This window comes from Myxine glutinosa, chromosome 11 (assembly GCF_964187855.1).
Source record: "Myxine glutinosa chromosome 11, kmMyxGlut1.1, whole genome shotgun sequence".
NCBI lineage: Eukaryota > Metazoa > Chordata > Myxini > Myxiniformes > Myxinidae > Myxine > Myxine glutinosa.
In genome coordinates, this window is record NC_136271.1 from 62,133,939 (window position 1) to 62,156,890 (window position 22,952).

Consider the following 22,952-nt stretch of genomic DNA (forward strand, 5'->3'; position numbering starts at 1 on the left):
TTTTTTCACAACCACCTCTGTAAATTCGGATTTGGACAAGATTTCCCAGTGTGGCAAATGTAATCAGGTTAAATTTAATGCTTCTAAAACTAAATTTCTTCCCATCTCTCTCTAAAACTCCTCTCAACTCTCCAATCTCCTTTGAAAGCTCCACAATTACACCATGAGATACAATAAACCTACTAGGTATTACCCTAACTTCAAATCTATCCTGGGATCCACACATTACACAAATAGCTAAATCTGCCTCGAAGAAACTGGGAGTCCTGTTCATGTGAAATTTGCATTTATGTTTATTTAAATTATACAATGGACTACAAAATGTAAATGTTTCATGAAATTTGTTATATTATATCAGCTTTATCTATCAATATTGTTGAAATGAAGATCAAATAGCTGTATGTTGAAATATGTTGAAAAAGTCAAAACTTTACATGGGGTGTACTTACTTTTTCACATGACTGTATGTATGACTCATGTTATTTGTCCTGTTTGTCCTGCCATTATATTTGTATTTATATTTTTGCCATTCATTTATATTTTTGCCATATTGCCATTATATTTGTCATGCATGTGATTTATCTACCAGCTCCACTATGACTTTTAGATCAATGTAAAAACAAGACCGAAAGTCTAACATCGGCGTAGCCGGGCTTGTTTGATACTTTAGTTGACGAGGATAGTATAACCTGGGTGGGGATAGCAAATAATGTATGTATTAATTTTTTTTTTGTATTGATACCCTGGTCTATTCTATGTTTCAAGTCAACAATGAACCAACCGTGTGTCGCTTCAATCTCGAAACTTTGCAATAACGACAAAAGGATTGCAGTGTTACTATTATATTTACTATATTATTCGTATTAACGCTATTATTATTATTATTACGAAAAGAATACTGCTGTATTGTAATAATAATATAATAATCGGTTTATTACAAAAAGACTTTCACAGCCATAGGCTGAATTGCAGTCAATTTACAAAAACTGCATTTTGATTACAATAATAAGATACAGCAAGATGCAAGTTATAAAATGCATAAACCAACATGAAGTTATTTCAACACAAAAAGGCCACAAGGAAAATATTAAAGGCAATATAAAGTATTGCAATTTAAAATATCATAATAATGAAGATCAAAACAATCAAATTTGGCACAGTAGACCCAGAGTGGTGCACAACAAAGGCACCATGAAGTGCAGCGAGAAAAAACAAATAAATAAATGTTAACTCTTTCACGAGCCTCGATCTTGTAGACAAAAAAAAGGAAAAAAAAGCTGTTCCAAACCTCCCCATGAAGTTTAACCAGACCGAAGAAACCATGGAGGCTGCAACATTGATCGTCTCCCCAACCACACAGCAGAGAACACCAAGGTCCACACGCAGACCAAGCAGCGGGCATAGGGGCGCAGGAATGAGCACGGTGGTGGGCCCAATGGCGAGCACATCAAGTCATGAGCAGAGGGAGGGCAGCCGTGGTAGGAAGGAACTGCCCCTCTGTAATGCCAAGGCAGATCCAAAACGTCGCCGACAAAACCAAGGAGAAGCATGCAACGGAGAGCTAGGTGCGCAACGGAGAGTCCTGTGTGCAACATAGAACCAGGTGTGCAGCCAGGAGCTGAAACCGTCAAAATCCGGGGCAGTTCCTGTCTAGCCAGCAGCCCAAGGATAGCACCGGCATGAAGGCAAAATGCAGAGCCAAGAATATGGCACCACTCATGACTCGCAAGTTTTTAGGCATTCTTCCATCACGATCCTTGCTCAAAACCCTGCCGATGAAACCTACCGGCCACTGCAAGAGCAGCTCGAAAGGTCATGAACCTGAACATCACAAAAACCGCCACATCCACGAACAGTGACATGCAGTCCATGCTGGCATGAGAAGGAAGTGCACCTCGCTGGCACCGAGACCATCAGAGGGGTGGTCACTGCAGAACCACGTAGGCCTCCGTGGCAGAACTCCAGCACCGAACTGTGCAATACAGGGAGCTCAATGCATCTGGACAGTCATTATGAATCCATATTGAAGGATTGGGACTCCCTCGTTTGCTAAATTTAAATATGAATTAAAATAAACTAAAAACAAAACTGCAAAACTTAAGGACTCTTTTCACCACAAGACACACACGATACCGGCTAATCCCGGTATTAGTTTATTCTATGTTTCGAGTCTACAATGAACCAACCATACACCGCTTCAATCTAGAAACTTTGCAATAACGACAAAGGGATTGCAGTGTTACGATTATATTTACTATACTATTAGTATTAACGCTATTATTATTATTAATTTTTTTTTATACAAAAACAATGATTTAGGCCTATAAGTTTCCTGCTGTATTAGGAAACCTGGACTAATTTGTCCGAAGCAGCCTGAAGATGAGCCATGATGCCTAAGGCCTATAAGTACTGTGTCGTTGGAAGACTCATAATGCCGATGCTTTTGATATTTGATGGTCATTTTAACAATCGATTTGTTTGTGTTTCACTCTGAATGAAACACGGAAAGGTAGAGCATGGCGATTGTGATATATGACAGGTTCGACCATATGTTCGGCCTGAACGAAATTTGAATCAAAATGGCGGTGTGTGGAGAGTCAGCCGCCATACCGCCGTAATGACATCAGACGTCATCACATCACCCTGCCATGTGACCAGATCCTCAGCTCTGATTGGTATACGTTTGAGGGGACATACATACATATGGACGGACAAACACTGTTCTAGACGCCTTTGCCCTATGGGATATGCCTTCAAAAAATACAACAGGGTGAAACTGTCTGACAAATGGCACAGAAGTTGTGCACTCTGAGGTGTCTAATCAAAGCAAATCGTTGCATCACAAAGTGTTCCGTCCTTTGGATGGACATTCAACTGGGCGTCCTGTCTCCCTACTTTAATATTTGGTGGATGTTAAAGATCCCACGGTGACATCCTTGATTCACAGACGAGTTATCACCGGCATCCTGAAAAAATTCCAAATTCCCCCTCTAATCTACAGGGGGCACTGCATTAGCCACACCACTGCACCTCAGAAATGATGCAACCAGCGGAACGAATTCGCATTTTAATGCTGATCCAATGTAGAATCGCGAATGACAACCCTGGTTGAACATGCACAGCAGCAACTTGCACATTGGTATGCTTCCAAAATGTAGTCCAAGTCCAACTCCTCATCCTCACTTCATGTTTTCCTTTCATGGAACAGCCAGACCGAGTCCATTCTGTATTTCTTTCCCCTCCGTATTTAAAAAAATATTTTTAAATGGCACTCCATTGCCATCTCTTATTGTCTCCGTTGTTGATCCAGATCCATGATGTTTTACACACTCATTGACCTTTTTTTCTGTCCACATAGAACTTTTATATTTCCTTTCTTCATCTGTCTATCATTGTGTTGTAGGCGATGGGACTATGCAATTCCCACAAAGTTAGTCTCTCCCATTCGCGAGGGAGGAAGTACAGGCCATCACGCCATTGTAATCAGTCTGGATGTCAGTGTGTGAGTCCGCATGCAGATCTACCTTAATATAGATTGTTCATTCTCAGATCTATTGTAACCCATATATCTTGGATCCTGGTGAAGCTGTCCATTCTTTTTCTTGTTTCTTCTGCAGCACAAGGCTGCAGTGTATAGCATGATTGGCTGAGGGTGTGGTGCTACCGCTGATGCAATGTTCCCCGTAGATTCGGGCAGGAATTTAGAATTTGGCCAGGGTGCTGGCAATAGCTTGTCAACCCTTCTCCGAAGGTCACTGTGGGATATTTAACGTCCACCAACTCATGCAGGCAGACGGGACACCCAGTTTAACATCCATCGACGGCACACACACATTGATGAATCATTGATTAATTTTCACACACTGTGAAAAACCAGAATGTCAGTTTATATAGCTGGGCCGAGATTCGAAACCGGGCTAGACAGCTTAGAGGTGGGTGTGTGTACATCTAGGCCCCTCGGATATAGGCCATAAGCTGTCTATTGTTAAATGCACATTCTTGTGCTTGTCCGTAACTTCGTCCACGTGCTCTTCTCTCCTCAGTTGGTGCATTGACTTATTGAGCTGTTGTCTTTCTCTTCCATGAACATTAACTGTATTAATTAAAAGTATTAAAATTTACAATTGAACATGTAAACCATATGTCTTGGTTCTTGCATGTTCTGGTGGAAATAACTGCGGTTTGCAAATTGGGAGAATAAGGAAAAATAGTAGAGTACCCGTCCTACGGGCGACCTTGTTCCAAGCATGCAACACATTCTTCTGACACATACCTTTTGTGGGCGGTGTATAGGCAACTGACAGCTCCCTCAATTGCTCCTGGAAATAAAATATATAAAAAACCCTGGTTACGTACATGAAGCGAAAACACTCAAACTGCTTATAATTCAAAACACTTCACTGCACTGGAAAACGTGGGGACAGGAACACTACTATAAAGGGTGGACTTGTAATACCCTCTCCCACCTGGAGCACCGCTACACGATACACATTGACAGAGAAATTATGGCACTCCTCCTCTACCCAAAAGACCACCGGCGAAAGATAAAAACACCCTGATGCCTTAATTTGGGGTCATGCTGAGCCAAGGTAGCAAGACTGGATGTGATCAGGCCAGAACTGTAGGAGGAGGAGGAGCACGACTAACAAACAAACACACAAACAAATACCGGCCCGTGAATTACAGTAAGGATAACAGTTTGTTTGTTTCGATTCAAATGTTACATTCTGTAGTCAAGTGTCAACAGACACAAAGGGCATTAGGCCCATCATGCCAGCGTTATATACACATTCCATTAATTTAATTCACATTTTTACTTGTAACATCTAGATTTCGTTCATTTGTTTCATATTCATTTTAAATTTGATTTTGATTTTTATGTATCTATCTATAATTCCAGTAATCTCTGTGTGTGTGTGTGTGTGTGTGTGTGTGTGTGTGTGTGTGTGTGTGTGTGTGTGTGTGTGTGTGTGTGTGTATGCGACCGCTGTTTCTCGACAACTACCGGTCCGATATACTTGAAACTTGCCAGGTATATTGCTGGGGACCCGAGGATGTGCCTTTTCAAGGTTTCATATTAATCGGACAAGTAGATACCGAGCTATGGCGATTTCTTTACCAAACTCCGCAAGCCGTTCGCTTTGGACCAAACCATTGCATGTAAATAGAGGGGGGGGATTGTCACCGTACTCGCAAGCCGTTCGCTTTGGACCAAACCATTTCATGTAAATAGAGGGGGGGGATTGTCACCGTACTCGCAAGCCGTTCGCTTTGGACCAAACCATTTCATGTAAATAGAGGGGGGGGGGGGGATTGTCACCGTACTCGCAAGCCGTTCGCTTTGGCTTTGCGAATGGACCAAACCATTTCATGTAAATAGAGGGGGGGGGATATAATTTTAGATATATATATAGTACGGGCATGCCCTAGTGTTTTAAAATTACGTAATGGCGGTGAAATACAAACTTCATGAAAAGACAAAATCCACTGGGCTTGAAACTTTGAACCACATTCACAAAAACACGTACTCGGTTATAATTCAGTATGAGAGATTACATTCCTCATCACTTATGGAATTCCTCTGAATGGAATACATAAAAGAAGGGATCTTGTAATAAAATAACAAGAGTGACCGCACTGTGGTCACAACTTGCAACACAAAATATAATTTATATTTTTCGCTTCCTCTGCCCATTCAACTCCCTCATCCTTGCTGTTGAAGGTATTGTTACGGATACGGAGTACGGCTCTCCCCCTTAGCAAGAGGTGGTTAGCCCCTTGCCTTTTTAAGCTGACCGTCTCCGCTCCTGGTACTTGTAACGCTCTCCCGTGGGATGGAACGGATCAGGGTTATGGATCCAGGGTTTATCCCGAATACCTTTATCCGTCCCTCCGCAGAACAGGGAGACAAGTACCGCTCGAACCCCGGTTTTAGATGTTCTCGTTGCCGAGCGGTTTTAGCAACACGACGTTCGAGCCATTAACAAAGACTAAACCCGATTCATATGCGGTTGGCCAAATCGTGCCACAAGTGTTCAATGATGGAAAAGACAAGGATGATCGGACGAGGAAGAAGAAGAAGGCAAAGGTAGGAAATAACAGGATTTATTATTATTTACACAAGACTAAAGGAAGAAAAGAAATCAAAGTAATATACAGAAAATGGAAGGAGCAGAAGGACACAGAGCAATTTCTAGCTTATCTATACAGGCTTAACTTGTATCCCAGACAACACAGACAGATAGACGACAGTCAGACTTACACAGGGATGATGACAGGAATGGCAGGAGGTTCGTTCATCTGGTGAGGTTCCGTTCCGACCCACGACTCTCTCTCTCTCTCTCTCTCTCTGTCGGTAACACTGGGATTCTCCTCTCCAGTACCTCAAACCCAGCTCCAGCCTCGAACCCAGCTCAGCAGCACGCGCCCAGCTTCTCGTCCCAGCCTCCCGTACCAGCCCAGTAGCATGTACTCTTTGCGCGATCTTCGCACGCATATCTCAAGTGGGGGCGTGACACGCCCTTGGCCGTTTGGGTACCGCCCCCGTGCTCTGTTTTGTGGCCTTATATGGCAATGCCACGGGCTTGTTACCTTACTTGGGCATGGAGCTGAACAGCCCCGCCCCTGTGGCGCGCCATGGGCTTTTGTGGCCTTATATGGCAATGCCACGGTCCTGTTACCTTATTTGGGTATGGAGCTGACAGCCCCGCCCCCGTGGCGCGCCATGGGCTTGTCTCTTCTCAGTGACCCCGCCCTTCTTGTCCAAACAGAGCACGGAGCACATATTCACACTGGCGGCGAACGCCGCTTCCAAACCAGGGCCAGTTGAGAGGGCGCACACCCCACGCTTGTCAAGCGGTTTTGCACAGAGAGGGAGAGTTTGGCTGGGAAATGCAATCCTTGAAGGGGACCTATCTTATTTCATTTGGTGCAATGCAGAGTCAATTAATGGGAAACAGAGCCTTAAACTCACATAGAATAAATAAATAACTATAGAGAGGTTCTATGATGGGCTACATGCTTGTACATGGACTAGCTAAGGGGATGACCTTTGACCTTTACAATTAATGGAGGTATTTACAAGGAATCATTACTAGAGGGTCATATTTACAAACACAGGATTCTCAAATCCGCAACACTGCACCCTCATCCTCCAGGCACGTCCCGGGCCTATAAAACTTTACTTAATGTGGCACGTAGGTGTAATTCCCTCTACAATTAACCTGACCCTGAGTGTGACCATTTTAAAACACAAATAAGTATGTCCCGCTGTTGCATTGCACCCTACCTAACAGATTCACGCCCACAGCTAACCGAATTGCGGAATTAATTCTCAAACTATACATGTACGGTGGGGAGCATTATTTACAAGTTACACTATTTGGACTATTTACAAAACGCAACCCAGGACCTGCGATTTCTTTTGTGGGAAACAAAAAAAGAAAATCCTGTGGGAGTGGAGGAGACAGCCTGCACTGCATCGACGCACCAGCACCAATAAACACCAATAAAGAGCACTATGCTATAATAGCAATGTCTATAATCAATATCTATAATCTATGAGCAATAATCTATGAGTGCTATAATAGCAGTAGCTGCTGATAGATAGATACATCTATGAGTGCTGTAATAGCAGTAGCTGCTGATAGATAGATGTATAAACGCGAACCAGACATCCTTTTGATGTGGTTTATGTCCTCTTCCATGTCTGCCAAACTACTCAATATGCATGTACCGGTACCATGAAGTGATATTTCGTGGTGAGGAATTCTAGTCAAATATGTATGAATGCTATAGCAATAGCTGCTGATAGACACATGTATGGCAACCGGACATTATTCTTAAAAGCCGAAGTTTTGGTCTACCATTGTTATATGTATCAGCAAATATTAAAAGTAAACAGAACTCAATGTGACATAGGTTTCTTTATTTTCTTTATTTGAATCGTATCAGTGCATACATACGAAGGTTTACTGGTTTAGAAATCATAACATGATTCATCATGTATGTCCGATCAAGTATATTTAAGAAAAAAACATATTGTGCGTTGAATAATCCTTTAAAATTTCACTCTGAAAAAAACAAAAAAAACCCCTACCTCCCTACCCACTTTTTTGAAAAAAAGTGATGATAAACAGGAAAAAAATTTTAACCAGCCTTATCTCTTACCGGAATTACATCACACTTCAACATGTACATGTACAACAACCCCGATTGTGCAGACCAGTACAATGCAGATATGTTCAAGATATTGAGCCGAGGTCGCAGTGCATTTCATCTACGTATGTTTGAAGCAACCTTCATCCATTACACGAACCCTACATTGTGCCATCAAAAGGATTTTGTACATTCTCTCATTCTCTTCCAAAACGGAAAGATTAAGGTATTTCCCCGACCACTGTCCAAGGTAATGATGCAAAAGGTGTGTCCTCACTGACAACTCCACTCCAGCCAATCGGGACAGGGGTGACTGAGTCAATCAATGGGTGATCAGTACACCCATGACGTCATGACTGAAGAACCAATCAGTGTCGCGGTTACTTAGACATGCTAAAATGCATCAGTTCTCATCTCTTCCGGTCTCTTTGCTGTGAATCACCTTGAAGAGTACAGCACGAAAAGCTTCGGTGTTATTGTCATTATGTCGTGTTTGTTTTCCTGTGTATTAAAGTTCTGTAGTACCAAACATCTGTTAATTTATCCCCAGATGACGCTCGAGAAATTTCATCTTGATCGGATTTAGTTTTGTACTTGTCGAATTATGACGTCATAATGGAGGCACCTATGACATCATCATTAACATATTTTATTCCCCATGGAGAGTTCTTTACAATGAGCCATGTCTTAATTTTTTATATGCAGTGCTTTCTGAGATATTGAGGTGTAACGTTTTTCCAAGATGGCGCCTGTACCACATGACCTATGACGTCATCATTATCATTAAAATATTCTACAGGAGGCGGTGCTCCTATGGTGCAAATTTGGTGTCCATCAGACCAACAGTTGCTGAGAACAAAATTCATGATCGGATACATGTTGTACTTGTCGAATTATGACGTCATAACGAAGGCTCTGATGACATCATCATTAACATATCTTATTTCCCATGGGGAGCAGTAGTTGACAATGAGCCAGGTCTAAATTTATTCCATGGAGTGGTTTCAGGGATATAGAGGTGCAAATTTTTCCCAAGATGGCGCCTGTACCACATGACCTATGACGTCAGAATTATCATTAAAATATTCTACAGGAGGAGGCCCTCATATGGTGAAAATTTAATGTCAATCAGACCAAGAATTTCAGAGAAAAAAAAATTCATACTGATCGAATCAAGCATTGTACTTGTTGAATTATGACGTCATCGGTACCTTAATTATGACATCATCATTAACATATCTTATTCCCCAAGGGAAGTATTTGACAATGAGCCATGTTTCAATTTTTTCCATGGAGTGGTTTCGGAGATATAGAGGTGCAATTTTTTTCGATTTTTCCAAGATGGGGCCTGTACCACGTGACCTATGACGTCATAACTTTGTCATTAAAACAATTCCATAGGAGAAGCCGCTCATATTCTGAAAATTTTGCGTTCATCGGACTAACAGTTGCAGAGAAAATGAATTTTTAAAATGCAGACACATACGCAACTGAATGCCTAACCCTCCTCAAGAGAAATTTCCTCCTAACCATGGATGCCAACCAATGGGGATTCTCCGTGCTCTATCCTTTTCAAGCAAGGAAGCAGCACGTACCATTTTTAAAGTCTTTAGTATGACTTGAACTGGTCCAAACCAGATGGGTGTTTTTTTAGGAGACACCATCTCCTTACTGGATGGCCGTTGGCTCCCTACAGGAGCTCCTCCGCCCATTGCCAGGTGATGTTTTTGGTCCTGGCAGGGTGTGCCAGTCACCCTCCCCACTAGGAAGGCTAGCGAGGAGTGTCGGTTTATTAGCCGACATCTAGACCATGCGGCAGGTAGCACTGGGTTACATGTTACCAGTGGCAGTCCCAAAAGACTGGACTGACCTGACCTAATTTCAGGGCAATTGTATGTAAATTGACAATTTTAAGTGACGCTGACCTTTGACCCTTGCACAAAATTATTAATTTGTCATCTCCATAATATCATACTAAAGCTTTGTTGAAAATCGCATGACAAATCTCAAATGGTAAATTTAAATTTCTGATCAATTGAATGAAAAATGATGATTTTAGGTGATGCTGACCTTTGACCTTTTGACAAAATCATTCATTTGTCTTCTCCACATTCTCATAATAAACCTTTTTTTTTTTTAAATATAAAATTTGATGAGAAACGTTCAAACTAGGGGAAAAAAGGTATGAGCAGGACAGACACACACTTTGCAAGTAAGGGTGCTGATGACATCTTGGGTCCATCATCGAAGGATCGTCAAGGCCAGACCAGAGTCGTGTGGTTGGTGTTTTATCTTGTCTTCCACTGGGTTCTTTCTGTTCTATTATCATGTGTTGCAGCTCTTATTATCATGAGCTTCGACTTTGTATTTAATCCGCCACACTTTACCCAAAATCACGATACAACTATGACTACGAATACTAGTCGACCACTGATCCGCATGCCCAGCGGGCCAGCTAAGGGGCGTAGCGATCCTCCTTTTGGGGTTGTGGTCTTCTGCCTTCTGCAAGTGCCTTCTGCACTTTGTTCCCTTGGGACAGGTGGAACGCGAGGTTAGGGCAGAAATTTTGGTATTTTTGAAGAAAATTTTTTTGTCCATGATGCTCGTGATTGCTGAAAAATTACGATGTCCCAAAATAACACGAAAAACAACAATAACACTTTAACAGCATCACTTCTGCCAATGATGAGCACTGACTCCACTAAACCAGTCTCTGAAATAAAAAAAACAAACAAAAAAAAAACATTAATTAAAATTCAAATGTGATTAATATTTTTAATTTCATAAAATTTTCATTGAATTAAAAAAAATTCAACAAAATTCAAAAAATAAAATATAATTCAGTCTAAAATCCAGATCCCTTCGAGATCATTTCCCCTTGTCTTGCTTTTACCATGGAGCAAAGCCTCCCCATTGTGTACGTACCGAACAAATAGATGAACACTTGTACTTGCAGTAGCGTACCTGAGCAAGAAAATACCATACACTATAAAAAATATTGCACGACAAAATACTGACAAAAGCATATAAAATGGATTAACATATTCGGACATCATCTCTATAAACATAGTTACAGATTAAAAGCCGAAAAAATAACATTTTACTCTAAAACCCTGTAATTGAGCTGTGTGCGAACTCGCGTAAAGCATCACCTCCAACGCAGGTACTGCTTGACCAATCATGAGGAGCTGCTCATCAGCGAAGGATAAATTTCGCCACTGAAGAGCTGGGGGGCGGAGTCACGTAATGCTTCCTTCGCACCGATTGGGGCCGCTACCTCGAGTGACGTCAGCGTGGCTGCGCCATGCGTTCATTTGTGCCTTGCGCACACCTTGATTGCGGTGAGGATGTACCGTTCGTTACAATGACGATGAATTGATTATGTGCCTAAATGTCTACGTCAATATGTGCCTCGGAGACTCTTGTACTGTTAGCGATCACAAACTTGTCGTTTATGCCGAAGCTGTGTCGCCCACATAGCCTTGACTTGTGTCGATGTGATGCCCTTGGTTGTTCCCTGAACTGCCCGCGAATGTCTGCTCGTCCGCGCACTGTAACGACCATACATTAGTTGCTGTCTTCTATGTTGTGTTTTTTAAATACGTAATATATGCACGTCAGCATGTGTCACCTGTGGCTGTACACGTAATAAATATATGCGGTTCACTGCCCGGTATGTCGCTTCATGTGTTCTTTTTTTTAATTTTAAGAATGCATAAAAAATTTAATGCAATACATTGTACTCTATATATAGTATTGCAATTATTGAAAACTTGTGTGTGTTAGTAAATAATAATAATCCAAGGCTCGTGGCATCCCTTGTGCATGGATTACAAGGTCACAAGTGGACAGTCTAAATGCAAAGGGTTTTAACTTGGGTTTTCCCCCAAACCTCCTATCATGAGCCAGGGGTTCAAGTGGGAGTACTAACCAACGAACCCAAGTTGTGTTTCGATATTTCGTGTCATTCTATCATATCGGTACAGATATCACTTTACTGAGGTAGCCAAGATGACCTACAGTGACATTCCTGAAAATAACAGCTCTGTTAGTAAATTAAAAGTTTATAATAATTTGATTCTTTATGGTTCCTTTTGCCCCTGCCACACTAGTTTTGCTTCACCAGCCAGAGGTTAATGGCCAGCCCCGCGATGACTGCAGGCGGCCGCGGGCACCCACCTCCCGCCCCCGTGTTGATTGGGGTCGCCACGGGCAGCCCTCCCCTCCCCACTCCACTCCACCCCACCCTCACCCCACGCTGACTGGTGTCACCACGGGTGGGGTCTTCAAGTGCAGCCCCCCCTCAATATTGGTCGGGGTCCCTATGGGCAGTCCCCCACGTTGGCCAGGGTCCCCACAGGCAGCCTCCCCCCCCCCCACGTTGGCCGTGGTCCCCACAGGCAGCCCCCCCCACATTGGGTGGGGTCCCCATGGGCAGCGCCCCCGTGCTGAAATGGGGTCGCCACGGGCAGCCCTCCCGCTCCACCCCACTCCCACCCTCACTCCATGCTGACGGGTCACCACGGGCGGGGTCTTCAAGTGCAACTACCCCACGTTGGGCGGGGTCCCCACGGGCAGCCACCCCGCGTTGGGCGGGGTCCCCACGGGCAGCCTCCCGCGTTGGCTGGGGGAGCCATGGGCAACTCCGCCACACTCTAGACTAGACTGGGAGCGCCACACGGACAGCCATTGTCTGTTATGTGACGTTAAATGTTTCAGTCATGCGCGTGCATGTCCGCATGCTGTCGATCACGTTAACGTTTGACTTAGCATTGAAGGGCACATATTCCGCTCCTCTTTTAACATTGCCTCTTAAAAGCTTTTTCGTTACACCATGCTCTTTTGTTTGTCATGTTGTCTTTCCTGTGCCATTGACATGACTGACACACACACACACACACACACACACACACACACACACACACACACACACACACACACACACACACACACACACACACACACACACACACACACACACACATTCCCACTTTGTGTAGCCATTCTGCATTCTTTGGCTCTTCAGTGGCTTATTTCATTATCGTCGCTGCTGTGAAACACAAAAATCCATCGATAATTCATTCCTGGTTAACAATCGTGTATATAATTATACATCTGATATTGTGTGCGTTTTGTGCCTGGTGAAAGGGGTGCTTGCAAGACAAACGTAGCAAATTGGAAGGCTGGTGCTTTTAGTTGTGGATGTAACAGCCTGACTTTGTTGATATGATGTAAAATGCTTTACACTTGACTCTGTGGGGGTGGTCGAGGTTATTCCACCAATAGTGTTTTTTTTGTTGTTGTAGTAACCAGTGAAACCATTCCAGGCAGGAATGTCTTGAGCAACCTGAATAGATTGTCTACGTGGTTGTCACAACCTGCCACAGCCAGGTGTGCCTTCGGCACTTATAACAATGAATGGCAGCCAGATGCAGCCGTATATGTTGTTTTGCATGAAAGACGAGGTCTGCTCATATTTTGTTTTGAGAAATAATTTAAAAAAAATCTACCAAAGAACTGTTTTATATCACACTGTCTTGTGAATGCAGGACTTGAGCTGTTAACGCTAGGTAGGGTGCATACATTTGGTATATCTTGGGCTGGAGAGGAGATTGATTTGCTAAATGATAGTGTCGTGTTCCCGGGGTTAAGACCCCAAGAGGACGAATGACCGAAACGAGCTTAAACTCCGAGGCATACTCAGAACTTTGGCGGGATTGTCTTTGGCGCGCGTGGGAAGGCCCCGAGCTTTATCTAATCGTGAACACACGCAGGAGTTATCCGAACCCAGACAGGACAGCAAAATCCACAATACAAGAAAAGTAAGATTTGACAAATGATGATTTAATGAAAATAAATGCAAATAACAATGAAAGGTGAGGTTAAAAACTAAAATTCCTAATTGAGACGTCTCCACTCAGACTCGTATACAAACAAGGGAAAGGATAATGAAAGAAAATAAATAATGTTTTGGCAATCGGCCCGCACTCAGCTTTGCGTCCCCATGGCTGGTAAGGCTTCTTTTTTTTTTTTCTTTTTTTTTTTTTTTTCCTTCTTCTTGTATACAGGATCGAGGCTCGTGAAAGAGCTAACATTTATCACACGAAAAATCAAACAGACACACAAAACATATAATAAGGGTAGCGGTAGACAAGATGGGGAGAGAAGGGGAAGCACACAAACACAACATTTGAGAGCAGGGACATCTTTGGTCGTCGCCTTGAACCACCACACGGGAAACGCACAACATGGCATGGAATCGCGTCCGTAGCCAGCCGCCAGCGTGAGGCAAGCAGGCAGGATCCCTCTGTTTCGCTCGCGACCCAATCCTTCTCGGCAGGGCACTACCGTCAACCAACACCTCCTCCTTCCACGTTGCAAAAGTCCCAAAGCCCCGACACATCTCCTCACCAGCACACCCTAGACAACAGCGTCCACTCGAAGAGAGACAGAGAGAGACAGAGAGAGACAGAGAGAGACAGAGAGAGACAGAGAGAGACAGAGAGAGACAGAGAGAGACAGAGACAGACAGAGAGAGACAGAGACAGATTTTGATTGATTGATTGGGTTTTTTTTAAAAATAAACAACCGGATAGGTGACTTTTGCTTTGTTTCTACCTTGCAGAGCCTACACTTGTTTGATTGGCTGAGTCCTGCCATCTTCTTAAAGCCATTTGTGTGGTGTCCTTCGTCTTGGGCATTAATTACAATTCATTCTCCGTCCCAGTTCAGCTGACCCTGGCCATTCCAGTGATCCTCCTGTGTCTATCCCCAATCTGTCCAAGTTTTACTTATTTATTTTCCTGCTCTTTTGTGTTTCTTCCAGTTGTCACTATATTTCTGCTGGTATTTTGTCTTGTATTATTTTTTTTAAAGTCTTTTTTTTTGCAATTGGTGGAGCTGTATTCGTTGCTGTTTCAGTTTGGTGCGTGGCATCTTCTAATTGCACCTGTTTAGGAAGTTTTTTTGCCAGGTGATTGAGATACCGTTTCTGGTTTGTTGTGTTCCTACTTGTACAATTTGTATTCGGTAGTCTGTTGAGCTTTTCATGTGCTCTGCTAATCCTACAGTCGGCGCTCTGTGCACTTGATCGAGTTCCATCAGACTGCCACATCCTCCTTTCCTTGGCAGGTACATTCTTGGGATGCATACATTTTTGTGGATAGCGAGGAGTTTCCTCGTTTTGATATTTAATTCGGCCAGTTTACTCTTGTCTTTGTTTTATTTTCACCATTGCTTTTAACTACCCTGAAAGGTTTTCCTCTTGATAAATCTATCTTTATATTCTACAAGTAATATCCAACTACATCTGCCCTACTCAGACATTGTGGTTTGAGCATCCTGAGTCTGTGATGTTGGTGTTTCGATTCTGACCCTGGCTGAGTCATTACTGACTAACTAGAACTCTGTAGAGTACATACCTCTGCCAGAATGAACCGCACCCCACTGATAGACTGGATCTGGATCGGTACCTGAACCAAACACTAATCGGCTTCTTCTTGTCACCTGCTCAACTCTTTTTGCCTGTCTTGTAGTCCTGTCTTTCAATGGTGAACTTAGAATTTTTTTTTTAAACCTCTCATAAGTGGATCTTCACCAATATCGAATCAATTTATCCTCGTCTCGCACCCAACCTGTCCACCATACCACATCATCTGAATCCTTTTATATATTTTTGAGACAGCCTGCTGACATACAAACAGGGGTGAAACCACAACCTCTGTCCACCTTCGGTGGCAGAGGTAAGAAAATAAAGTGCCATTTATTTTTAGGCTTTGTTTACATTCTCTCTCTCTCTCTCTCTCTCTCTCTCTCTCTCTCTCTCTCTCTCTCTCGTCCAACAAATTATGCATTGGTATCAACCCTACCTGTGACCTTTCTAATTTGAGTTTGATTATTGGCCTGACTATAAACTGATGTATTGGTGCTTTGCAGGTAGGGCATTACACCACAAAGTACATGGCCCCTAGGATGGACGTTAAGCTGGGTGTCCTGTCTGCTATAATTACTTGGTGGATGTTCGTGATCCCTCAGGGCCTTTCGTAAATGGTAAGGTGAGTTATCACCAGCTCCTGGCTAAACTGAAAATTCCTTCTACTTCCATTCGCATGTCAGGCCTAACGGCTAGCCTCCCAGTTCTTGAAACACTTGGGCCCAAATCATGCCCTGGGTGTCCTCATAAGGTGGGAATAATTAGGGTTGTTGGAGAAAAATAAGTAGCAGTACTAGTTTATCCTTTCATTTTATTTTTGTACAGATTTATCTGTCCATGGTGTTTTGAACATATATATAAGGTACTGCTTTTGGGAAGGGCCTCAGTTTGAATTCCTGTTTATGCTTGTCATGTCCTATGCTGTGACGCACGCTCAAACTTGCAGGTGTCTCACTGTCTCATGCACTCACATTCACAGTTCTGTGTGCTCTCAACAGGTGTGCTTTTTTGCTCTGGAAGTGAAACGTTTTTTTAGTTTTTCTAAACGAGAAAATGAGCAAACCAACATGCAGGGTTTCAAGGTCCATTAAGGTCATCAGGTCTTCAATTTGCCCTGCTGTTTCAACAAGTTTTTGCCCAACTCTTATTGACGAACTTGGTGTTATATGTGCAACTCTATATATGATGGTATATGTGCAAGGGGGGTAGAGATGCCGTTCTCGTTAATCTTGTTTTGTTTACTTTTGATTTTGTTTATTGTATTGTTAAAATCCTTTCTTCATGTTTTACATTGTCTTTATATGAAAGAATCCATACGTTGGCCTTTTACAAGATGAAGGCATGAATCCAAAGATCCAATAGGTATTTGCTTGCATTGCTATGGATTTAGCCTGTTGAAAGCTCCCTTTTAAGCACATCACTCTTGATTATGAACTCTAAGGTTCAAATCCCATGTACCGTGGTGATTTGTCCAGTGCATACTGAACTTGTAATCAATCTAGTTCCAAATACACTGCCATCTCCTAATGTTGTCTATCATATGATATATTTACAAGCTTCTCCATGAGCATTACATTGTAAAGCCAAATTCAAGAAAAACGCCATTATACGTTTCAACGTTGAAATATTAGACATTTAAATGTATAATTAGGAGGTCACTCAGTGGAGTGCCAGGCTGATTGGTTTTCATTTTATATCCCATTGATAGCCCGATAGGTTTTTATCCCATTGATAGCCCGGATTATGGATTTGGACCTGAACCAAATTTAAACATCTTGTTTGTCACCGAACCAACTCGTCCACAAAGGTTTGTCACAACTCGTCCACAACTTTGAGAAATCTTGCTATACAGTCAAACCCCGACATTCGTGGTCCCAACATTCGCAGGAACATGTATTCACGATTGATAAATTGCGACTTGCTTCATTCGCTGTCCTGTGGCCGCAAAAATCTTTTCCCCATGAGCCGCCAGCATAACACATTTCTCAAACATCTCTTCCACCAGCCCCGCACAAAACAGCAGGACATGAGCAAAAACATATATTCCACGAGCCGCGAGCATGACCTGATTCTACATTCACGGCCAATTTCATGAATCAGGAACTGCTGAACCTCCCTTTTTTACCCTTTTTAAAAAATGCCTTGACATTCGCAGGAATTTTTGCGAATCAGGAACAACCGGGAACCTATCCCCCCTTTTCCCATTGAAACGACTAGTGAGGTACCCGTGCTATGCACGGGTGGGTGGCCAGAAGCAAACGGACAATGCAGAAACGGCGAATGCTAAAGCATGAAACCAATAAATTCCACATTCCTGCAGCATCTTCAGTCGCACGTCAGACATGGACAGCAAGTTCGTGAAGGACTTCCATGAAAAACGTACCCGTTGGCAAACAAACTAGTATGTTAGTTGCATTCCCAGTCAATGGCCAATCTGCATATGGCGATCCGCGAATTCACGTTTAGAAAGTAGAAACCGTCATGGCATTTCCGTCATTCACTTGAACTCGATATCTTTTTTAATTCCAAACAGCATAACTCCAATCACAAATAAAATAACATTAATATAAAAAATAAACTTTTAACAACATTCATGACAAAAACAAATGTTTAAATCCTGATGTGAAGATCCGTACGGTTGGGTGAATACAATTACGAATTCAAAATCGTAATTGTATTCACTCAATTCCAATCAATTGATACTTTAACAAAACTATTAACACGATTAACGTTTAACGATTTAACATTACGATTGAATGACGGTTGTATTTGGATATTATCAAACCCGCGCATTGTCGTCATCTGTCCACTTCCGCATTCGCGGCAGGTTCATAATTGTCATCAAAATCGAAACAGTATTTGTAGAATTTAAATAAAAGCCACATCACTGTTCATGTCGGTAAATATTATTCCATCGTGTTTGGAAAACTTGGAAAAATTGGAAAAACTTCTTTTTTTTCTTTTCTTTTTTTCTGTATACAACAGCGAGGCTCGAGAAAGAGCTAACATTAATCACACAAAAAGTCAAAGCGACACAAACCGACACATAAAACACAATAAGGGGAGCGGTAGACAAGATGGGGAGAGGGGATAGGACACAAACGCAACATTTGAGAGCAGAGACATCGAGAGAACTGTGGGAGGGCTTGGGGGGAGGTTTTCCTCTTGATAAATCTATCTTTATATTCTACAAGTAATATCCAACTACATCTGCCCTACTCGAAGACATTGTGGTTTGAGCATCCTGAGTCTGCCATGTTGGTGTTTCGATTCTGACCCTGGACAGGGCTGGGCGAGGTGGGAGAGGTGACAAACAAGCTGTTTTTGGAGGTGGGAGAGGTATAAAACATATGGACACTGCAAGGACTTCCAGGAAAGAAGTTGGAATTTCGAAAAAGTGTATCTGGAGTGAATTTGCGGGGGTAGAAATCAAGGTTTTGGATGGGGGAAGATAAGAGATGGTGGTGAACAGCTGTTTTAAAGACCTGGAGGGAGGGGTGGGATTGAAGGGAGTGGGGGAGTTTGTTCCAGCGGCGGGGAAAAAAGGGGAATGAAAGAGTGAAGGTGAGCAGAGAGTCTTGATTTTGGCAGTTTCGCCATAAGAGGGTTGCTGGCAGATCTTGTGCGACCTGTAGGAATATTAGGGGGACAGAGCACAGAGAGAGCTGGGGGAGCAAGGCCGGAGAGAAGTCGGTAGAAGATAGACCACCAACCTGCCTGCGGTGAGTGAGTGAAAGGCCCTCGGAGTTAGCTTCATCGCAGGAGATTCCAATGATTCTGAAAGCTTTGGTTTCAACAGCGTGAAGACAAGCTAGGTTTGAGGCAGGAGCACCAGCCCAGAGGGGAGAGCAGTATTCCATTGAGCTGCGGATGAAAGCCTTGTACGTGGAGGGGAGCTCAGGTGTGCCAAGGAAGGACTTCGCACGACGGAGGATGCCCAGTCGGCGACTGGCTTTGGAGGCCAGATTTGAAATGTGGTTTTCCCAGGAAAGATCATGGCAGATAGTGAGACCCAAACGTTTGAGTGACAGAACTTCTTGGAGAGGATTATTCAGAAAGTAGATGGGAGGGTTGTCCAGTCGGTCTTTTCGGAGAGACATCGTAAGTGTGAGAGATTTGTCAGGATTGAAAGACATGTTCCACTTGTTTGCCCAGTCTGTGATTTTGTCCAGGTCTGCAGAGAGTGAGGAGGCTGCAGACTGCCGATCTGAGGGATGAGGAATGGAGCGGCAGACAGTGGAGTCATCAGCAAAGAGATGGGGAGGATTTTCCAGAGTCATTGATGAAGACCAGAAAAAGCACAGGGCCGAGAACATTACCTTGGGGAACTCCAGCCAGAACAGGAAGGGGCGATGAGAGAAATCCATGCAGAACCACACGTTGACTACGACCAGAGAGGAAGTCCGCAAGCCAAGCGTGGAGATTTCCATGGATACCATAGGAGGAGAGTTTGGTGAGCAGAGCTGGGTGCCAGACCGTATCGAAGGCACGTGATATGTCAAGGGAGACAGCTCTGATTTCCTGTTTGGCATTGAGGACCTCCATCCATTGTTGAGACGGCAGAAGCAACATGTCCAGAGTAGAATGACCTGGTCTGAATCCAAATTGATGATCGGAGATCAAGCCATTGGAGAAGAGGAGGGATTTGATATCCGAAGCAATGATGGATTCCATGACTTTGCTGATAATTGGGAGCAGGCTGATATAGCCTATTTTACTCTCGGGGGTCCCAGGAATACCCACCCAAAATATCGTTGCGATCGGTTGAGCCGGTTTTGCGGTACCTTCAAACAGACAGACAGACAGACAGATGGACATTTGGTGAATTATAGTAAGATGCCCTTCCCATTCGCTGTTTCGACACTTGCGGCATTTTCCAGGAACGTATCCACTGCGAATGTCGGGGTCCAACTGTATATTGTTTTTAGCCCCATCTCTCAATTGTTCGTGAAGAATCACTTTAAAAAAATAATATATAAATTTCGTAATCTTATCTGGAACTTCACTGAAATCTAATCGGATTCATCCTTGTCATACACCCAACCTGTCCCCCAAATTAAATCTGAATCAGTTTACAACTTTTTGAGATATCCTGCACACAGGCAAATGAACAGAGTTGAAAACATAAACTCCATTCACCTTCTTTGGGCAGAGGTAATAAATTGGATACCAATGGACACTGATCCAACCAAGATATTCTATTTTTGTATTTTTAATTTATTTTCTGAAATTTGTAGAATTTTTTTATTTTTATTTTTCACTTGGAAGTTGTGGGTTACGATGTATAATTAAAGGTGGAAAAAGTCTGATTTGATGCATTTTAATTCCAGGTTGTTTGGCATCAAATGGTGAAGTGTGTGTGTGTGTGTGTGTGTGTGTGTGTGTGTGTGTGTGTGTGTGTGTGTGTGTGTGTGTGTGTGTGTGTGTGTGTGTGTGTGTGTGTGTGTGTGTGTGTGTGTGTGTGCGCGTGCGTTTCCCACCGGCCGTAACATCCGGAGCTGTTTGGGACAATTGTATTGCTAGAGCCTTTTCTTGAAATACCAAAGTAAAACCTTCCTTTTATCCTCCAAAGTTTGGATTTTGTTCTGGATGCCTTGCTGACATGGGTAAAATAACTGGGACACCAAGCGAGTGACCTCCGGAGACAGGATTTGTGTCTTCATCTGTTTCCTCCCATTACAATTATTTGAGTACCTCCTGTGCTCACTTCCTTCCTCTCCTGCTGCTTTCCCAACCCTGCTGTGAAATATAAAGGTATGAATATTTTTCCGGTGTTTAGTAGGAGTTGCACATTTTCTGATGATCCATTCAATTTTATTTTTTATGCTGAGCAATAGTTCATCCCATTGGAACTTTTTATTGGTCAAAAATGAACTGGACGATATTGTTTTAATTTAGACCGTGAAGTCACAGGATATTAGAGATTGTTGGAGATGCTTTTTTGCCTCGAAACAATAGGAAGGTCACGGTTTGACGTGAAGCCACTTCAAAGCACTTCCATCCTGTCTGCTAGACAGATTTGATTTACAAGCTGTCAAAGGCTGAGTTGTCACAAATGTATCAACAACTGAATAATCTCAAACCTTGCATGGACCGGTCCAAAGTCCCCTTTGTTTAAGAAGCTCTAATATTTACTCTTGCTGGTTCAAGGAACTGTGAAACTTTTCTTTGAAGCTATATTGATTATTTTACTCATCATAATAACTTTATCCACCCATGCATCATCAACAACAACAACAACAACAACATGCATTTTAAGGCCATGTTCCCTGCTAGAGCGGGGGTTAGCCTTGCGGTCCCCATGACAATCTTCTCCATTTTGCCCTATTTTCTGCATCTCTTCTTGTTAACCCCCTTGCCCGCATTTCTTCTTCCACCATCTTTAGCCAAGTCTTTCTCGGTCTTCCCCGTCCTCTACTTCCTTCTACATTAACTTCCATCACTCTTCTCAACCAGTCACTTTCATCCTTCCTCAATACATGACCAAACCATCTCAACCTGTTCCTCTTCACAGCATCAATCACAGGCAATATTCCCATCATCTTTCGCAATTCATCATTTGTCTTCCTCTCTCTCAACGATACTCCGCACATCCATCGAACCATTCGCATTTCCACCCTTTCCAGCCTTCGTTGCTGCTCTACGTTCATTACCCATGTCTCGCTCCCATAAATCATAACACTTCTCACACATGCAGCATACACCTTTCCCTTCAGCTTCAGCGACACTCTCCTCCTCATCAGCACGCCACTCAGTTCCCGAAACTTCTTCCATGCACATCTCACTCGAGCAACCATTGCCGAGTCTGATCCACCTTCTCCATTCAGCATGTCTCCGAGGTAGCAAAATGTTTTCACACCTTCCAGCTTCACGCCGTCTCCAAGATCCAACTCAACATTTCCTCCATCTGCAGCTCCCTCTGTGCACACCTTACATTTGAATGTAGCTGCCATACTGGTTAATGACCCTCTCAGACCACTACATTTTTGATGAACCCACTCAGCACACATTGTACATTGAATGGAGTTCACTCCGACACCCTTCCTGCACACAGCACACGGCCACTTCCCAGTTCTTTCCACCTCACCACATGCTTTACCACTTGCCATCACCTTTGTCTTTCCGATATTCACCTTCAGACCTTTTGTCTCCATACAATCCTTCCACTTGTTCATCTTTTCCTTCAGTCCATCCATACTTTCCGCAATCAACACCAGATCATCTGCATACAACAACTCCCACGGTAAACCCTCCTTTACGGTCTGAGCCAGCACCTCCATCACAGCTACAAATAGTAGTGGACTTAGTACCGACCCCTGATGCACTCCCACCTTCACCTCAAACTCACCACTGTTCCCGTCCT

The 22,952-nt window shown here is 43.1% G+C and overlaps 1 protein-coding gene across 4 annotated transcripts in view; it reads left to right on the plus strand.

Moving 5' to 3' along the window:
• Positions 1-11,376: 11,376 nt before the first annotated feature.
• LOC137436717 (disheveled-associated activator of morphogenesis 2-like) overlaps positions 11,377-22,952 on the plus strand; it is a 194,421-nt gene continuing 182,845 nt past the window's right edge. Inside the window, exon 1 of one of the 4 annotated variants that reach the window (XM_068130736.2) lies at positions 11,377-11,498. The gene's annotated coding sequence lies outside the window, so the exon portion shown is untranslated. Of the gene's footprint in view, positions 11,499-15,007; positions 15,289-22,952 lie in introns of those variants that run through there. The other 3 variants (XM_068130734.2, XM_068130737.2, XM_068130735.2) reach the window with 3 other exon arrangements.